The sequence below is a fragment of the Triturus cristatus genome, chromosome 9 (genome assembly GCF_964204655.1).
Source record: "Triturus cristatus chromosome 9, aTriCri1.1, whole genome shotgun sequence".
In the NCBI taxonomy this organism is placed as follows: domain Eukaryota; kingdom Metazoa; phylum Chordata; class Amphibia; order Caudata; family Salamandridae; genus Triturus; species Triturus cristatus.
The window spans coordinates 449,204,352-449,223,624 of record NC_140592.1 but is presented as its reverse complement, the minus strand read 5'-3'; the positions used below and the strand labels follow the sequence as shown (position 1 = coordinate 449,223,624).

Genomic DNA, 19,273 nt, shown 5'->3' with positions numbered 1-19,273 from the left:
AATGTGTACCATATTTAGGCCCTTATTTATCAAGGTTTTGCGTCACCCTTGCACCAAAAGAGATTTCCAGAGCCATGCAAGGCCACCTTGGCACAGAGCAGGAATGTGCTGTATAATTTTAAATATGGTGGCTTGCTACATTGCAAGAAATGTAGATAAATATGGGCCTAAGACTTCAAACCAGAATGGCAATGATCTCCACTGAAGCGACTTACCTACAATTGGAATTGCCTCACTGATTGTGAAAACACTATTTTCCATAATTCCACGTTCAGCTGCCTAATGTCTTACTTACAGCAACTGTTATGAGAACCCACCCACAAGGCGGGACATACCCTGCACCAGATCCTAGACAACCCTTCCCTTGTCATAACATTCTATAAGGAGGGAGGTATTTTTAGATCTGATCTTTCCTGCTGTTGCTCGGAAGTTGTACTTCCAGTTGAGAATAGGCAGTCTACCGCTCAGGTCCTTTACCTCAAGTTGGGACCCCAATAAAATCACTGCTTGCCATGCCTGTGGTTATAGAATGGAGGATGAAAAACATGTTTTCTTCTTCTGCCCAATGTATCACCTGCAAAGAAAACGCTGGGTAAAACCTATCTGTAGAAACTTGGGATTTAGAGAGTGTGAAAAAGCCTTGCGAGTTCTGAAATACGACACCCATCCTCCAAATGTCTTTGCAGTTTCACGTTTTTTAAATGCTATGTGGATCAAATGTAGGAAATTTTGCAATTAATTACTAAGCTCAAATATATCTCTGTAATTTTGGTAATTTTTTATACTATTTTATGTACAATTGTGAGTCGACTTTGATGTATTTTAGAATTGTATTTTGTAAAAATTGATGGTACTTTTATGGCCTTTGTGGCCAAAATAAAGTTTATGATGATAACATTCTATAAGATCATACCTTGGACAGAGCTTTAAGCTATATTTTTGAGTATAAAGATCACCAAGCAAATGGTAGTTAAATCAAATGTCCCCTCAATGGCCCACCTCATACAAATATCCTTGAATGAAGGTCTGAAGGAAGAATGATCCTCAAGGCAGAGTACAAACGTACCTTCATTTAACTTACAGTCTTCCAATATTACCAGGATCTTTAACAAATGGATGACTAATGCATTAAATCAAACACTACCAAAACATTACAAATCATGCCACCAATCTCCAACGCTGTAGTTCACCGCCAAAGTTATGACAGCAAAACCTTGCTGTAAGTCATTAAAAGGACAGTGGAGAATGAATTATATGGATGAGTCGAAAAGGGCCTACACCTGCATTCCTATAAAACAAAACCAAGACAGCTCAGGCTTTTTATTATCAATCGTGCATTTAACACTCTATAACCCCACCAGAGATTTTTTCAAAATTGCTAATACACTCACATCCATTGAAAATACTATAGGTCTGGAAAGTTTTATGGTTATTCTTCAAATGGGTGAAAGGTTATTAGGGAGCTAATATGCTAGGAATTCCTATTTTGGGAATACTAACTATAACAACAGAGTGGAAATCCGAGTTAATTTGATTTCTTTCTCTTTATCTATTGTATTTGTTACGTATTTGTTTATTGGTTTACATAATCATGTGACGATAAATGTGTTTTTTAGTTGTTCATGTAGTAATTCTGAAACTTTACATATGCAGTCTGGTTTATTTTTCCACCTTCCTTGCTACTTTTATTAGGATTGTGCTACATATGAAGTCCAAAGTAATTGAAAGGCAATCATTGTTATACAAATAAGATTTTTTTTTCCTAATGGCCAATTATCATGTCCTTCATAGAGTAGTTTTTGTAGCTCACTGTTCGGTCAAATTTCCATTTGCACAGAAATACATAAGGAAGATGGTTTTTGTTTGGCTTGTTGGGCCAGACAGCATGCATAAAAAACTTATGTAGATTAAGATGTATTCTATGTATTTGTTAATAGGTTTCCATTAGCATGTGACTTAAATGGGCATTTTGGTTGTTCATGTAGTTAATCTGTAACTTTACATATGCAGTCTCGTTTATTCTTTGGGCCCCATGCTACATTTAGTAGGATTGTGCTGCATTTGAACTCCAAAGCGAATGAAAGGCAGTCATTGTTATTGTTATAAAAACTGAGATTTTTATAATTTTTTTTCTTGTGGCCAATTACTATGTCCTCCAAATAGTATTTTGTGTGGGTCACTGCTGGGCAATTTATCATTTTGTTGAACAGGAGTGCATCAGAAATATGTTTTTTGTTTGGCTTGTGGGGCCACTTTTATTTTGTGAGCCAGAGAGCACAGAAAACATATGTAGATTAAGATGTATTCTATTTGTTACATATATTTGTATAGGTTTCCATCAGCATGTGACTATATATCGGTCTTTCAATTGTTCATGTAGTAAATCTGAAACTTTACATGAGCAGTCTAGTTTATTTTGGGGGATACTTAGCTATTTTTAGTAGGATTGCGCTACAAGATATCACTAAGATGAAAAACCTTATAAATTAAAAAATACTTACTTTACTTACATATAATACCCAAAAGAATTTTCTGTGCACCCTAATATCAGCAGAGCCCGACTGGCAATTTTCACACTATGCAAAATACAAAAGTCTCCATAAAATGCATTGGATTTCAAGCCCAGTTTGGGACCACCCGTGTTTTCCCCACCCCCTTGACCAAACGGTTTCAGTCCTCCAACAATGTAAAAGGTGCAACAGGTGACCCTAACTAAAACTACAGTGGCTACTGCCACTATGATATATATATTGTTGTGGCCTTGAATCCTCAGGATCGTATGTTGCTCTATATGGTCCACCTCCTGATAGCCCCAAGGTCAGATTGAGTATACAGACTTAATGGAGTGATCAAGTGGAGGAAGAGAAGGATGGGAACAGCAGGGAAGGAGACATGTAACGAGAGCAAAAACTTTTAGAACACAGTGCACCAATACATGCACAGTGATACCTGTTTTATCTCTTATTTAAATATCTGATCATACCTGTAAAATAAAGTTCTTCCTGATTCATAGACAGCTTTTTGTGGTGAAAGACTCCACTAAGATCTAAGGATGGAGCCACATATTAATAACCTCTCCTGGCAAACCAATCCTGAGAACCCCAATTCTCGAGAAACAACACCTACCCAGGATTCTGTACAATGAATCGAAACAGGGTTGAAGAGACACAAAGAAACAAACAAGTGCCCCAGCACTATTAATGATAGTGCATAAACTGTGGTATAACCCAAAGAGAAATGCAAACAAAGAAATCCAAGTGTAACATCCTCAGGGTGATAGCTAGATGTCACTCTTCTTATAAATTCTCATAACTGTGGCTCCAATATTCCAAGAGTAAACAATAAGTTAGTTTGTAACCCTTTGTAGGAGCAACCAATGCGTAATGCTATTACAAAACACTACGTGTCATAACAAATTGGGAAATCCCAAAGAGTTCCTTGGATAACGATACTTCTTCACTCAGAAGGTAAACACCAGTATTAGCCAGATTGTCCCGGCTGAATGTGTTCTCTCTGCATGAGTTGGGACTCAACTCCCAAAAGTGAGAGAACACCAATGAATAGCTTTATCAGTTGGTAACGGCAGCCGCAAAACAACCACAGACTGCAATTACTCGAGTGTGGTGAACATGGTTTGACAAGACAGCATCCACCACACTTTTAGGGATTAAAACAATTCTTCCACATACCATACAACTGTGGAATTGTCAGGAAAATACACGCTGCTCGAATTTGCCCTGCAAGAACCAGAAATAATGGTTCAACCAACGGGGCGAAATTAGCAGACAAAAATGACACCAGAGAAATCAGGCCACTGACTACTGAGCACACATCAATTAAACAAAAGGACTTGGAAGTAGTGGTGCTTGTAGCACCCTACTGGACCGGCTCTCGACACACACGAAGCTCAGCAGCAATAGTAAATGGCACCCACCCGGTGCTCAGGCACTGATTAAATGCAACTCCCTCCTAGAACGGTCTGACGTCCGCTATGTCGAATACCCATGGCATCATGAGAGATGTAGTTCTTCTGGGTTCTGTGGCAATTCTCTGACTCTGCAGTATTCTACGGACACCCCTCCGGTGCGACTTGTAAAATATATCTATATATATATTACCTACTGGCGGTCGCCAGTAGGTAGTTATAGTTAGGACCCTGTTTCCATAGGAAAACCGCAACATTCTATTTGGAATAACTTTGGCGCCGGTCGACGAATCCTCACGAAATTTTCAAAACTAATGGGGCGCTATGCTCCGCTCCTACCCTGAAAGTCTCGGGGGGATTCGTCAAGCGGGGGCTGAGAAAAAAGGGGGGTCCCAAAACACGTTTTTCCCATGCATTTTTCCATAGGACCTTTAGACACAGCTACAGCCCGAACGGCTGAACAGAGTTACTTGAAATTTGGCAGAGAGGTAGTTCTAAGGTGATTTTACCATGTGAAAAAGCCTTCTGCTGTGATATCATGAATCATGTTTGAGAGAAAACTATTTTCTCATGCTTTTCCCACAGAGGTTTGGAAGGTGATCAATAAGCTAAACTGAGAGCATATTTTCTGTAAATTCACATTATCTTTCTCAGTCATGGGAGAATGAAGTCTGACATTCTCAGTAAAACATGTACATCCAACAAGGGCAGAGACTGTCAGTTGATTCCTTTGTGTTCTACTGCACCTTCCCAGAGTGTTCCAAAGAACAACTAGAGCGCTAACAGTCCTACTTATGACAAAAGTATGGCACACCTGAAGCCATCGTGGTTGGAATAAAGTGGTAACTCTTAAACCATTTAATTTAAAAAGGAACAAAATGAGGGGGTTCATTTTGCCATAGAAAGTATGATTAGTGCTGCAGAAAGAAAAATTAGGGCACATTTTGAGTGACTTCTCAAATCCTCTTCTATTTCATTAAAACATTCTGACATGCAGACTGAAACATGCACTTTCAATACCAGCAGCAGACTTCCCTGGTGAGCAGTAGCTTTACTATAGTGATCTAATAAGCAACTAGAGTGCTAACATTCTGAATTTATGGCAAATGTGTGACACATCTGAATGCCTTCTTGATGGAATCAAAGTAAAAAACTGAAAGTTTTTCCTACTGAGGAGACTGTAGTAAATGAGGAAATTAGGAAACATCATAACAAATAAGTCTCCCAAAATGGCCACCAGAGACAAAAGAGCCCAAATGTAGCCCAAATATCACCGAGATGTAGCCCAAGTATAGCCCAATGACAGAATGTTCCAGAGTGTTCTAACGAACAACTAGAGCGCTAACAGTCTTACTTATGACAAAAGTATGGCACACCTGAAGCCATCTTGATTGGAATAAAGTGGTAACAGTTAAACCATTTAATTTACAAAGGAACAAACTGAGGGGGTTCATTTTGCCACAGCAATTATGATTAGTGGTGCAGAAAGAAAAATTAGGGCACATTTTGACTTCTCAAATCCTCTTCTATTTCATAAAAAAATTCTGACATGCAGATTGAAACATGCACTTTGAATACCAGCAGCAGACTTCCCTGGTGAGCAGTAGCTTTACTACAGTGATCTAATGAGCAACTAGAGTGCTAACATTCAGAATTTATGGCAAATGTGTGACACATCTGAATGCCTTCTTGATGGAACCAAACTAAAAAACTGAAAATATTTCCTACTGAGGAGACTGCAGTAAATGAGGAAATTTGTAAACTTCATAACAAATAAATCTCCCAAGATGGCCCCCAGAGACAAAAGAGCCCAAATGTAGCCCAAATATCACCGAGATGTAGCCCAAGTATAGCCCAATGACAGAATGTCCCAGAGTGTTCTAACAAACAACTAGAGCGCTAACAGTCTTACTTATGACAAAAGTATGGCACACCTGAAGCCATCTTGATTTGAATAAAGTGGTAACAGTTAAAACATTTAATTTACAAAGGAACAAACTGAGGGGGTTCATTTTGCCACAGCAATTATGATTAGTGGTGCAGAAAGAAAAATTAGGGCACATTTGGACTTCTCAAATTCTCTTCTAGTTCATAAAAATATTCTGACATGCAGACTGAAACATACACTTTTAATACCAGCAGCAGACTTCCGTGGTGAGCAGTAGCTTTACTACAGTGATCTAATGAGCAACTGGAGTGCTAACATTCAGAGTTTATGGCAAATGTGTGACATATCTGAATACCTTCTTGGTGGAATCAAAGTAAAAAACTGAAAGCATTTCCTACTGAGGAGACTGCAGTAAATGAGGAAATTAGGAAACTTCATAACAAATAAATCTCCCAAGATGGCCACCAGAGACAAAAGAGCCCAAATGCAGCACAAATATCACCCAGATGTAGCCCACATGTAGCCCAATGACAGAAGTGTTCAAAGCACTTATTTTTTGTGTATTTGCAGTTTTATATAGTGCAGACTGGTCAGGTATTGGAGTGCTTTACATGAGCATTGGTTACATCACACAAGATCAAATTCATTCTGGTTGTAGACATGGGGAGATTAAGTGATTTGACCAGAATCACAGAATGTTGAGCTGAAGCAGAAACTCCAACCTGGTTCCCCAGTTGCAAAGTCTGCAGCTCTGGAAGTAACACCACATCCTCTCCCCTAGGTGCAACATTTAATCAAGTGGTCAACTGCATAAAAAAACATAAAGATTACAAATAATTTAAAAGTTCTTTGTCGCTATTTGAAAACTCAGAAAATGTGTCCTCATTTTAGTTTTTTAGAGCACTAACCATCATTTTTATGCAAATAAGACCCTCTCATATATGTAATTTCTAAAGGAAATACTCTAGGTATTACAGTTTTGATTACATCAAGATGACGTCAGGCGTTGCACACTTTTGTAATAAATATAGAATGTTAGCAATCTAGTTGTTCATTGGGATACTGTTGAGAGGCAGAGGCCTGGGGCACGGACTCTGAAAATTGAAGGCAGGTAGGAGAGTGCAGAGGCAACAAATTGACCACACTGGGCAGGCAGGAAGGGCAGTGGCAGCACAATAGACTATGGAGGGCAGTGGAAAGGGGGACAGGGGCAACAAACCAACAATACAGGACTGGCAAGAGAGGCTGTGGCAATATAATAGACCTTTGTGGGCAGAAGGAAGAGGCAGTGGTAGTACAACCATACATGCCAACAGACCCGTTTCAGCCAGGAAACGTCCAATGTTTTTAAGCTCAAATGGGCTTTACTTGATCTGTCTCCTGTCTACAATCTCTTCTTTTTTAATGTAACTCAAAGGGGAACATCAATACCCCAGTTATTTTTCAAAATCTCCCTCTTACCAAGTTCAAAATGTTTGCAAGTATGGTACATTGGATCATGGTAGGCAGGAGGAATTGGGGTAGGGACATGGACTCGTATAACAGAGGACAGGAGGGACATGGAGAGGTGCACCAAACTGACCCTACAGGGCAGGGATCAGGGAGTGCAGCACAACAATCCATGGAAAGCAATAGGGAGGGGACAGTACCATGCACATGGACAACAGAGAAAAGAGGGGAAAGAGGCAATGGTAGCTAGCTGACCATAATGGACAGACAGGAGAGAAAGCTGCAGCATAACAGACCATAAAGGGCAGGAGGGACGGATCAGGGGCATTACAATGGAACAGGCAAGCCAGGAGGGAGGGAATAGGGGTCTGCACATGGAAAAAGAGGGCTGGGGCAAGAGGGCAGGGCAGGAGCAGCAAGATGACCATGGAGGTCAGGCAGTATGGGCACTAGAAACAAGACACACCATGGAGAGCAACAATGAGACTATGAGGTCATACACACAGACCATGGAGGGAAGGTGGGAGGGGGCAGGGGCAGCTAGCTGACCACACAGGGAAGGTGGGAGGGGCCATGGCAGCAGAGAAGACCATGCATGGCAAGCAGGAGGGTTAGTGGCAGCACAATGGCTATGATGGGCAAGAAGGAGGGTGCAGGGGCATGCACAAAGGACCATGGAGGATAGAAGGGAGGGTCAGGACCTGGGCACAGACAAGAGAGTTCAGGGGAAGGGGCCTCACAACAGACCGCACGGGGCAGGCAGGAGGAGCAGTTGCAGCACAACAGACCAGGGAGGGCAGAAGGATGTGGCAGTAAAATGGATCATGGAGGACAGGAGGAAGGGGATAGGGGCATGGCATGTGGACAGGTAGGGTGGAGGTGGCAGGGACAGGTTACAGTCATCTGACAATGCTAGGCAGGTGGGAGGGAAGTGGCAGCTCAACAGAACACTCAGAGTAGATAGGAGTGGCAGGTCCATGGGATGGAGCAGGGGCATGCACAAAGACATCGGATGGCAGGGGGGAGGAGAATAGGGGCAGCAAGCTAAGCACAGAGGCTAAGCAGGAGGTCAATGATGGGCCATAGAATTGGGCAATGGAGGGCAGGGGGAGTGGATTGGTACATCATGCTAAATGGATGGCAGTGGCAGCACATCAGACCATGCATGGCAGGAGGGAGGAGGCTAGTCCATGGATTCAGACAGCAGAGGATAGGGAGGAGGTGGATGGGGCAGCAAGATAACTGTTCAGAGAAGGTGGGTATTAGGAACTTTATTGTTTTTAAAATGTGTGTCTGTGCGAACTACTTAAAATATGAACAAGTATGCAGCATAATCTCACTTTTATTCAGGAAGAAGAGGACGTTTGTGACTGTAACTCCGGGCTCACTTGGCAGAAACACCCCCTGACCCTCCACCCCCATCTCAAAATGTAATGTCCGTGAAAAGGGTAGGTGGACGCAGTGTTATATAGAACATAGTCCTGAGAGCACGATTGAAAATGAAAACTAGATATAGTATATGGTATAAACTATGCACCAAAAAGTGTGATATAAGATGAACCGGGGCGTGAAATATAATATGCAATACATTGTGCGCAATGACAGATTCATTGGAGAGCGCGAGATAGCACAGGCACTAGCGCGTGCTATGCGATATGGGCCTTGGAGTGTAATATGCACAGGGCAGTGTTGTGTAACCTAACTAGTCTCTAAAATTATAATATAAAATATGTGCTGGGGAGTGTAACGTTGCATATGCACTGTGACAATGATATGGATCCCAGATTGTAATATGTATGGCATAGCGCTGTGCGTTATAACATAGGCATCGAGGAAGGCACGTTAGATGGGGCAATATAACCCGTGCGAAGGCAAGTGTGGCACGACATTCACAGGGTGGTGTTACAGTGCACATGGGCTAGAGAGTGTCATAGCATACGCACTAGCTGGTGGAATACAACACAGAGGTGTGAGGCACTCGGCGGGCACTGGTGGGTGTAACACAGCATTGGGCTCAGCCAGGAGCACACTGTGACTCTCAAGTGATGTTCGTCTCCTTTCCAGAGAGTAAAATAAAAAGTATTACACATCCGGCGGTGGATGTGTGTTTTGTTAACCGTGAGGGTTTTTTTTTGCATAGTTTGGTCGAATTTTTGTGGAATCCCCTTTGAATGGCTTGGTGTGCGTGTATATTGAATGTGCCCGTCAATAGCTATCCATGTTTGTATAAATAAACAACAAGGGTGTCTACTTGGAGAGTACCCACCGGCGGGGGCGCCGGGATTAGGCACGGTAGGGCGTCAAACATGTCAGAGCTTCACTAGCGGTGTAAATACATTCCATGTGGATTCATTCTATGCATAGTTGTCTTTTAATGATTATCACGCAAATCGTCATTGGGATAGGTACATACGGTTTGTCCAGCATGTCCTAAGTGTTTCTAAAAATATATATTTTTTTAAAATAATAAAAAACAAAGGCCGGACCCGGGGGATGGGGTCCCTGGGGCCATAAGTGGCCTGAGGAGGGGGGCAACTCAGCCCCCTCCTAAAGAATACAAAAAAAAAAAAGGCCTTGACCCGGGGGTTGGGGTCCCCGGGGCCGATCAAGGCCTTGGGAGGGCAAATTTTTTATTTTTTTAACAAAAAAATTAGGGTGCAGGCCCTGGGGGATGGGGTCCCCAGGGCCAGTAAATTAGAAAAAGGAGGGGGGCCACACAGCCCTCCTTCTTAAAAAAATAAATAAAAGACAGGCATCGCGCCGGAGTCCACGCCCCCTCCTAGCAGCACTCTGCAAATGCACCCTCTGGCCAGAGAGGTGGTCTAGGCCGTGCCCCTTTTTACATCTCTCTGCAACGCAGCTCTGTGGCGCTTACTGGAGGTACCTAGTGGTCTAGTTGGACCCTAGGGACCCTCAGGATTCAAGGGGACTTAATCTCCCAACTTAAAACGGCCACAGGGCGTGCTTACACAGTGGGGAAGTGAGGGGACGGGGCCTGAGGTGACGTGTGCAAACACGCCCTGTGGCGCGTTTTAAGAGGTAGTTTTAATCACCTGCCCTATTATATACTAGGGTCTTACAGAGGAGGTCATGCTGATCACAGGGGGACCCCAACGCATAGTGTTACCTAGTGTATGTAGGTGTTTTCACTGTATTCTGAGTGTCTTTTAACATAGCACTGGCTCTAGGACTGGTTAGTCAGACTCAGTTAACACCAGTGTCCGTCTGAAAAAGTTGAGGGTACAGGATTATTTTGCAACAAGGCTTCTTTCTGTTCTTCTGTTTGTTCTTTCTGCACGTTATCCTTCTTCCTGCACTTTTCTTCGTCTTTGAGGACTTCTGTTGCTTCTTTCTGCATTTCTTTTTTTTCTTTCTGTGCGTTGTTTCCTCTTTCTTCACATGTCCTATCTCTGTAGCCATAGTTAGAAATTAGCATTTAAAAAACCTTTGAAATTCACTGAAAAAACCATAGGTTTCAGGCACGTTATAGTTAGGAATTAGCATTTAAAAAACCTTAGAAATTCACTGAAAAAACCATAGGTTTCAGGGGCGTTATAGTTAGCTGGACTTTTCACTTGTACAAAACCATTGAAATTCCCCCGTTATAGTTAGTTCAGCTAACTATAACTCGCGCGCCCGCAATGCACTGCTGATGATGGTCACATATTACATCACTCATGACATGGTCAGTGACATCACTCATGACATCACTGATGACATCTCAAATGACATCATTGATGACATCATCCTTGTGATAGCGTGGCAGACCTCCTCTCCCCCTAATATAACCTTTGACACACACATTCAAAAATAGAAACTAAAAGTTTCAAAACAATGGACAATATGTGACGTCATCAGCAGTGCATTGCGGGCGCACAAGTTATAGTTAGCTGAACTAACTATAACGGGGGAATTTCAATGGTTTTGTACGAGTGAAAAGTCCAGCTAACTATGACACCCTTGAAACCTATGGTTTTTTCAGTGAATTTTTAAATGCTAATTCCTAACTATAACGTACCTGAAACCTATGGTTTTTTCAGTGAATGAAATATATATATATATATATATATATATATATATATATATATATATATATATATATCCGCTCTTCGCTCACAAGTTTCTCCAGGAAAAAGAATGAACGTAGACCTGATTAGGTGAAATTGAATATTTTTATTCCTCCTCGCCTGCCATTACGTGTTTCGGCCGTCCAAGCAGCCTTGATCACATGACACTGCTCAGGTTTTTTTGCCAGTTATTTAAAGTGCTAGTGCATAAAAAAAACACAATGTTGGATTCATGGACATAGAAAACAGAGATAATTTGTACCATAGTGATATCGATGGAGCTTGCATTTGAAGTTTGAACATTTTAACAATGCATAATAATAAATAATGGTATAATACCCAACATTTACCTATCATGTGGCATAATTGATTGAAGCTGACCACAGTTCAAAACATTAGAAATAGTGGTAATCATCGTATAATACATGAGAGATTAAAACCCTGCCTAATCTATAAGACCATGAGCGCAACCATAAATAAGAGTATGTGTTTTATAAAAAAATATGTAAATGTGCTACCCTATACCTGCATAAAATACCTAATAAATACACCCATGGATAATAATATTATATTGTAAAATACCTGTATAAGATGTCACCAGGAAAAAAGATTCATTTTGAATTCTTTTCTTGTAGTTTATTTACCAATAGCGTAAGGAATGTCTTTCACATACATGTGATCATTGTCAGATATTGATTGGGTGCCTGGGAGATTTTAAATAAGATAATCTCAATTTCTCTACCAATTTGGCTAAAAAAAAACAATCACTTCTTGGACTATTGGGCCCAGTGATAAAAATGTTTATAATGTATAAAATCTAAAGGTGCAAAAAAGTTCAAAAGTGCTGTGCAGGTCAATATAGACAAATAAAGTGCAAATATTGGAAAGGGGTATGTGCAAAAAAATGCATGTTAATATACACAAAATATATACACCAGAGTTGATGCCGTAGGGGAGAAAATAGCTACTAAATTCCAAGTACAGTCCATAAATAGATCGAGATAACTCAAGTAATGCTTGCATTCTTATAAAGTATCCTAAAGCTCCGTACCATCAGAACAATGATAAAGACACACAATAAAAACTATATGTCTAAAATCTGTCCTAAAAAGTCCAAGCAAGAATATATATAAATAAGAACAGTATAAATACTAAAACAATTGGTTATCTATAAAAACATGACTAGTATGAAAAAAGTCCAATAATTTAACAATCTTAAAGGAGTAAAAGATGGCAAATTAAGACCAAGAGGGGGTTACATAATTTATAAATATGTGTAAAGGTCTTCAGTTGCGTTAAGCCCTCCAGGATATTTGGAATCGAACTCCGGTATGTAATTAGTTTCAAGTCGTCTTAACTTAGCTTCCCTATCACCTCCCCTCTTAGTAACTGGGATCGCCTCGATTACATAGTATTTAAGATGCCTGGGATCACTGCTGTGAGCTGCTTGAAAATGTCTGGCAACTGGGTAGTTCTGATCTTTATTTGTTATGGCCCGTATGTGCTGTAATATTCTCTTGTGGGCAGCCAATTTGGTGCTCCCTATGTACTTGAGCTGACAGCTACATTCAAGAACATACACTGCATACTCTGTTTTGTATGTTAGGTGCTGTTTGATTTCTCGGATCTTAGACGAGAAAGCTGATGTGTATGTTTTGACATTAATGCCAAATTGGCAAGCTTTGCAGGTGGAACACTTGAAAAAGCCTTTTCTTGCCGTGAGCCACATATCTTTACGGCAATCCTCTTGTCTGTTATTGACTAATTTGTTTCCCATGCATCTAGTTTTTCTGAAAGTAATTGATGGATTGGTAAGCATCTGATTACCTATTACTGGGTCATCTTGGATGAAATGCCAATTGTGCTTAACTATGCTCCTAATTTGTTTTTCATGTTTAGAATATGATAAAATCAATCTCACAGGTTGTGCGGTAGCAATGACCCCTGGTTGTGGTGTATTGGCCTTGTATGTTAAAAGATCTTCCCTCGCCTTCGTGCGTGACCTTCTGATGGCTGCATCTACAATCTCTATATTGTACCCTCCGGCTAAAAACCTAGCACTGCTCTCTGCCTGCTTGATTTTCGCATCCTCCTCATTGCTACAAATTCTAAGTATGCGGAGCATCTCCCCATATGGTATACTTTTGATTAGGTGGGGGGAATGGGCACTAGATGCATGTAAAACAGTATTTCCCGCAGTGGGCTTTCTAAAAAGAGTTGTAGTTAAAATGCTATTGTCCACTGAAACCTGCACATCCAAGAAAGTCACTGTTTGTTTGCTGATGGTAGAAGTGAACCTTAAGTTAATGTCATTCTGATTGATCTCTTCAATGAATTTAATAGCTCCATTTTCGCTCCCCTTCCAAACAATAAACAAGTCATCTATAAAACGAAGCCAACAGATCACATTGTTGTTATAGATCTGCTCAAATTGATGCATGAGGACCAGTTCCTCCCACCAGCCCATGAAGATGCAGGCATAGCTCGGAGAAAAACTGGCCCCCATAGCTACACCCTGCGTTTGCTGGTACATTTGGCCATTGAAAAGAAAAAGATTGTTTTCAAGACAGAATAATAACATATCCAATAACATTCTAGTATGTTGGGCATATATAATAGGTCTACTGCACAAAAAATGTTCGACCGCCCTCAAACCATCTTTGTTATGGATACAAGTGTACAGTGAGCACACATCCAATGTTATCAAAAGGTAATCCGATCTCCAATTCAAATTTTTGATTTTGTTCAAGAAGTCACATGTGTCTTGGACATATGATTTCAAATTCTTCATATAAGGCTGCAAGAAATAGTCAATGTATCTGGATAGATTCTCTAGTGGCCCATCACCGGCCGCTTTGATGGGTCTGCCTGGGGGCCTGTTGATATTTTTGTGTACCTTGGGTATGAAGTAAATAACAGGAACCGAAGGATGTTCTTTTTTAATGAATTTATATTCATCCCGACTCTTCCATGCCAAGAGATATTTAAATAGTACTTCCTGAAGGTTCTTATATTTGAAAGGAGTGCTTTTTTTGTAACATTCGACATCGTTGAGCTGGATGTGAGCTTCTTTCATATATTCATCCATAGGCCACAGGAAGATATTACCGCCCTTGTCAGAGTTCCTGATAACATTTTCTTTTTGTAGTTTAGAAATCAGTTGATTGTATTTTATTTCTTTATTAGTATATATTCTGTTCGATCTGTTGATGACGTAGTTTAGTTTTTTGATTTGATTTACAACATGCTCACTGAAAGCGTCCAAGCCATCTCTAACCAGGATAGGCACAAATTTGGATTTACTTCTGAACGGTGTAGTTGGTCTAGTACACGTGCCCAGGGGGGACAGGTTTGAACTGCTGGCTTGTGCTTCTTCCCCCAACTCACATAGGTCCTGATAAATGCCCAGATCTGATACAGTGAGGCCTGAATAGTTGTCAGCTTCTGTGATTTGAATGTTCCTTTGACTTTGGTCTGTTGAAGATCTCAACTGATGGAATTTGAGCAACTTGAGTTTGCGAATGTACTGATATATGTCTACACGCGTTTTGGTGTATTGAAAATTAGATTCCAAACAGTGAGACAAGCCGAGAGATAAGATTTGGGCTTCGGCTGCCGAAAGGTTGACATTGGCCAAATTGATAATGGTTTTGGCATTATGTTCGATAGTGGGGCTATTTGTTCTTTCGTTGCCATTGTTAGCATCCCCTACTGTCGCCTTCCCCTGCCCCGGCCCCATTTCCTGTATTCTCCTTTTTCGGTTTGCCTGGCGTCGCTCCCTTCGCCTTTTGGATTTTGTTTTGCAACTGGCCCCTTGTTGCATGGTCTCAATGTATCTCGTCTGCTTTGTTTTAAAATGTCCAACTCTTCCCCCAGAGTGAACTTGATTCCTGTGTGGGTATTTCTCCTTGCACTTTCATTATCTGATTCACTTTCGGGGGCTGAACTTAAGTCGGATATTGAAGTCAATTCAGTACGTTGCTGCACTTTCTTTGTTGGATCATCACTTTGTGTGTGCCTATTTGCTGTTGTTCTCTAAGTGAGTCATAGCGCCGCGCAAATGTGAATATTTGGCCATTAGCATAGTCATCACGATCACATTTAAACTTGTATGTTTTGCGTGTTTTTATTTTTTCCTCCTCTTTGGCCAATCTGCTATTCATTTCCTCCCTCAATTTATGGCCTACATGGGAGTCTCCTTCCTTATCTTTAATGTCACTCTCTAGGGTTTCAATTTTTCTCTGTAGCTCCTCTCTGTCTCTTTCAGCATACTTGACCAAAATTTCCACCAAGCGCCGTGATGATTCCAAATTACATTCCCCCCATTCTGCCATCATTATTGGGTTTGGTGCCTCGTAACTGGGGGCAATCATGATGCGGAGTCCTCTTGGTATTCACTCTATGTCAAGATATCTTTTAAGGGAGCGTGCCTCCCACCATTTAGATTGCTCCTGCCGTTTCAGTTTTTCCAATGATTTAAACTTCTCCCTGATTCCATTAGTGCTGGCATTGGCATTCAACTCTTCATTTCCCCCTTTATTTACACTATTAGCGTCTCCAATTGCATCTGAGACCATCTCCTCTGCGGCAAGTTCTCGACTTCTAAGCATGTCAGCAGACATACTGAGTATTTGGAAAAAATCTTTAAAGTCCCTCCAATAAAGCCCTCGTAATTTAAAATGAAATTCGGGGCTGTACAAAGGGATAAATACCACCCGACCCATGTGGTGTTTTGTATTGCGTACCTTGAGTTGCTCTCGCCTTGGGAACTCCCAGCTCGGTCACTCCGTGGTGCGCCCGTCTATCCCCCGCTCGGCCGAGCGGGATATATCCAACGGAAACACCGGTGGCCTCTGGCTGAGATATCCTTGCGTGCCCTCGAACTGCTTGCAAATGTCCGCGGTTAGTACAGTCCAATACTGTTTAGTCACACCACATCGGGGGGCTCTGCTCCTTTCGTTCACGAACACCACACAGTGCCCCGGGGGTCCCCACCGTTGCAGCAACACGCGCCCGTGTCACTGAAGGAGGAGGTCCAAGTCGGGGCAAACGGCTGTCAATTGCAGAGCCTTCTCATCAGGAGGGGGTCTACGAACCGGCGACAGTCGAAAAACCGGCACAATATGACCACTCTTCGCTCACAAGTTTCTCCAGGAAAAAGAACGAACGTAGACCTCATTAGGTGAAATTAAATATTTTTATTCCTCCTCGCCTGCCATTACGTGTTTCGGCTGTCCAAGCGGCCTTGATCACATGACACTGCTCAGGTTTTTTTGCCAGTTATATAAAGTGCTAGTGCATAAAAAAACACAATGTTGGATTCATGGACATAGAAAACAAAGATAATTTGTACCATACTGATATCGATGGAGCTTGCATTTGAAGTTTTGAACATTTTAACGATGCATAATAAATAATGGTATAAACTACCATTCCTTCGCGCTGTTTCCACACACAGGAAATACGGACAACTTCAATATACTGGATGCCAAATTTCAACGTTTTATTTCATACTGATGTGCAGTCGGTCATCATGACGCGTTTCAGCCAACACAGTGGCCTTGGTCACATGATCGCGCTACGTGCCGGTAGATACTTATAGGTGAATTCAAATAAACATGTGACACCAATCACTGCATTTAAATAAACATAGAAAAAATACTATATGTACAAATACAAGGCAAGTGAGTGAATGCTTTTTTCTACTGTTCATAAAACCACCTTATGTTTTTGCTAATTACAGTGATAATCACCCATATTCATAGTCACACAAAATAGAGTCTGCACATCACCACTATATAATTGATTAATATTATTATTGATTAACATTAACTGAAATGCACCAATGCATATTTTTGACATTTTCTTAAGGTGGAGGAATTGTGGACTACCAAAAACTATATTAACAAATTCATCTAATCATTATCAATATCAATTGGTTTTAGGCATAGAACAGAAAGCAAATTTGTACATCTAATTGCTGTAGCATCACTTATACACTTGATTATGCAAATCAAGTGCCTGCAGGTGAATTTTATATTCAATAATTGTAGCATACCTGTCCATTAAAAATGCAGTGCTAAACTGGTAAAGTGCAATACTTAGTGCAAAAATAAAAATGAAAAATAATAAAAAGGTGTCTGCAGTGCATGTATGAAATTATATATAAACATATGGCTAGCAGTGGACTGAATTTATTTCAAATATATGCTGTTTTTTTCTAGGGTTGAATCAAAAATAAAAAGAGAAACTCTTTATAAACAGTTTGAATTAAATTAGACATCATTAATTGCATGTCTGACTCTAGAAATATCCCTTAAGGAACTGCATGGAAAATATCAGATTTTGACATTGGAATCAAGAGGAAAATACAGTGGTTATAATACCCCATTAAGCTGTGTTGGAAATGTTACGCATTTTATATATATATGTGTATCTGCCTACAAATAGTTATGCAAATCCTCACATAAATTTAGGCCCATCGGGGACTTAGTATCAAGCTCGACAATATATTTACTTTCTAACTGTCTCAATTTCTTTTCTCGATTCCCTCCCTGTTTGTTAGCTGGTACTGTATCAATTACGAAATACTGGATACAATTGAGATCATTGTTATGATTCATCTTTATGTGTCGGGCCACAGGGTATGTAGGGTCCGAGTTTACGATGGCTCGGAGATGTTGTAATATGCGAACATAAACTTGAAGCTTAGTACTTCCAACATAGCGTAGCCCGCAGTTACATTGTAACACATACACTGCAAAATCAGATCGGCATGTGTAATGGCTTTTCAGTTTGACTGGCACATCTGAAAATGCCGTGGAATATGTGGCCGTATTAATTCCAAATTTGCAAGCATGACATGTGCTTCACTTATAAAAGCCTTTTTTAGGTGAGAACCAGTTGGTAACTTTATTGCATTCCGGGCTGGTTTTAACTAAATCATCTCTCTTGGAGTAGGGTTTCTGGAAAGTTAAATTAGATTTTTTGGGTAAAATACATTTTAAGGTGACATCAGTTAATACGATAGGCCATTGTGAATTTATGATGGCCTTAATAGCATTGGCCTGTTTGCTATATGTAGTGATAATCCTACATTGGCAGTTTTCTGGTTCATCCCTAATATCAATAAGTGCTGAACTGCTTAGTTCAGGAATTTCTACAGTGGTCTCAGTGCTTATTGACCAGAAGTGTCTGCCTATCTTTGCTGTTAACTTTAGTCAGAGCTCTTTCTAAGCCGATACGATTGTACCCTCTTTCCAAGAATCTCTGCTTGGCGGCCTCTTGATGAAGGACTAGGGCCTCTTGTGTGCATGCTCGTCGAATACGTAGGAACTCACAATAAGGAGTTATCGTATGCTTCGGATGGAAACTACTTGCATGCAATATAGTATTGCCGGCAGTTGGTTTTCTATATAGTGATGTCTCTATTTTGCCCTCTTTGATAAAAACAGTGATATCAAGGAAATTGGCCGCACTTTAATCTATATGTGCAGTAAACTTCAAATTCATCTGATTACAATTAATGTCATCTACAAAGTTTTTTGCCTGAATTTCAGATCCTTTCCAAATTATAAAGACATCATCTATGTATCTCCACATATGGACTATGCTGTTAGTCCAAATATCACGATGTTGTAATTTCAGGACATGCTCTTCCCACCAACCAACGTGTAAACACGCGTCGCTGGGGGAGAAGCATGCCCCCATCACAACTCCCTGTAGCTGTTTGAATAATTTACCATTAAATGTGAATACATTATTACATAGACACCATCTGATCATTTCTAAAAGCATGATGTTATGATTATACATGGACAAAGGTCTTTTTTCTGTAAAAATTCCACTGCATTAAGTCCATCTATATGCTTGATACTCGTGTACAGGGCAGTTATGTCTAACGTAAGGAGAATATAGTCTTTGGACCATGTTAGTTTGCTCACT

The 19,273-nt window shown here is 40.7% G+C and overlaps 1 pseudogene across 1 annotated transcript in view; it reads left to right on the top strand.

Annotated features, from left to right (window-relative positions):
• Nucleotides 1–19,273, top strand: part of LOC146798117 (cytochrome P450 2C16-like) — a 592,094-nt pseudogene that overhangs the window by 398,564 nt on the left and 174,257 nt on the right. The gene's annotated exons all lie outside the window — the stretch shown is intronic.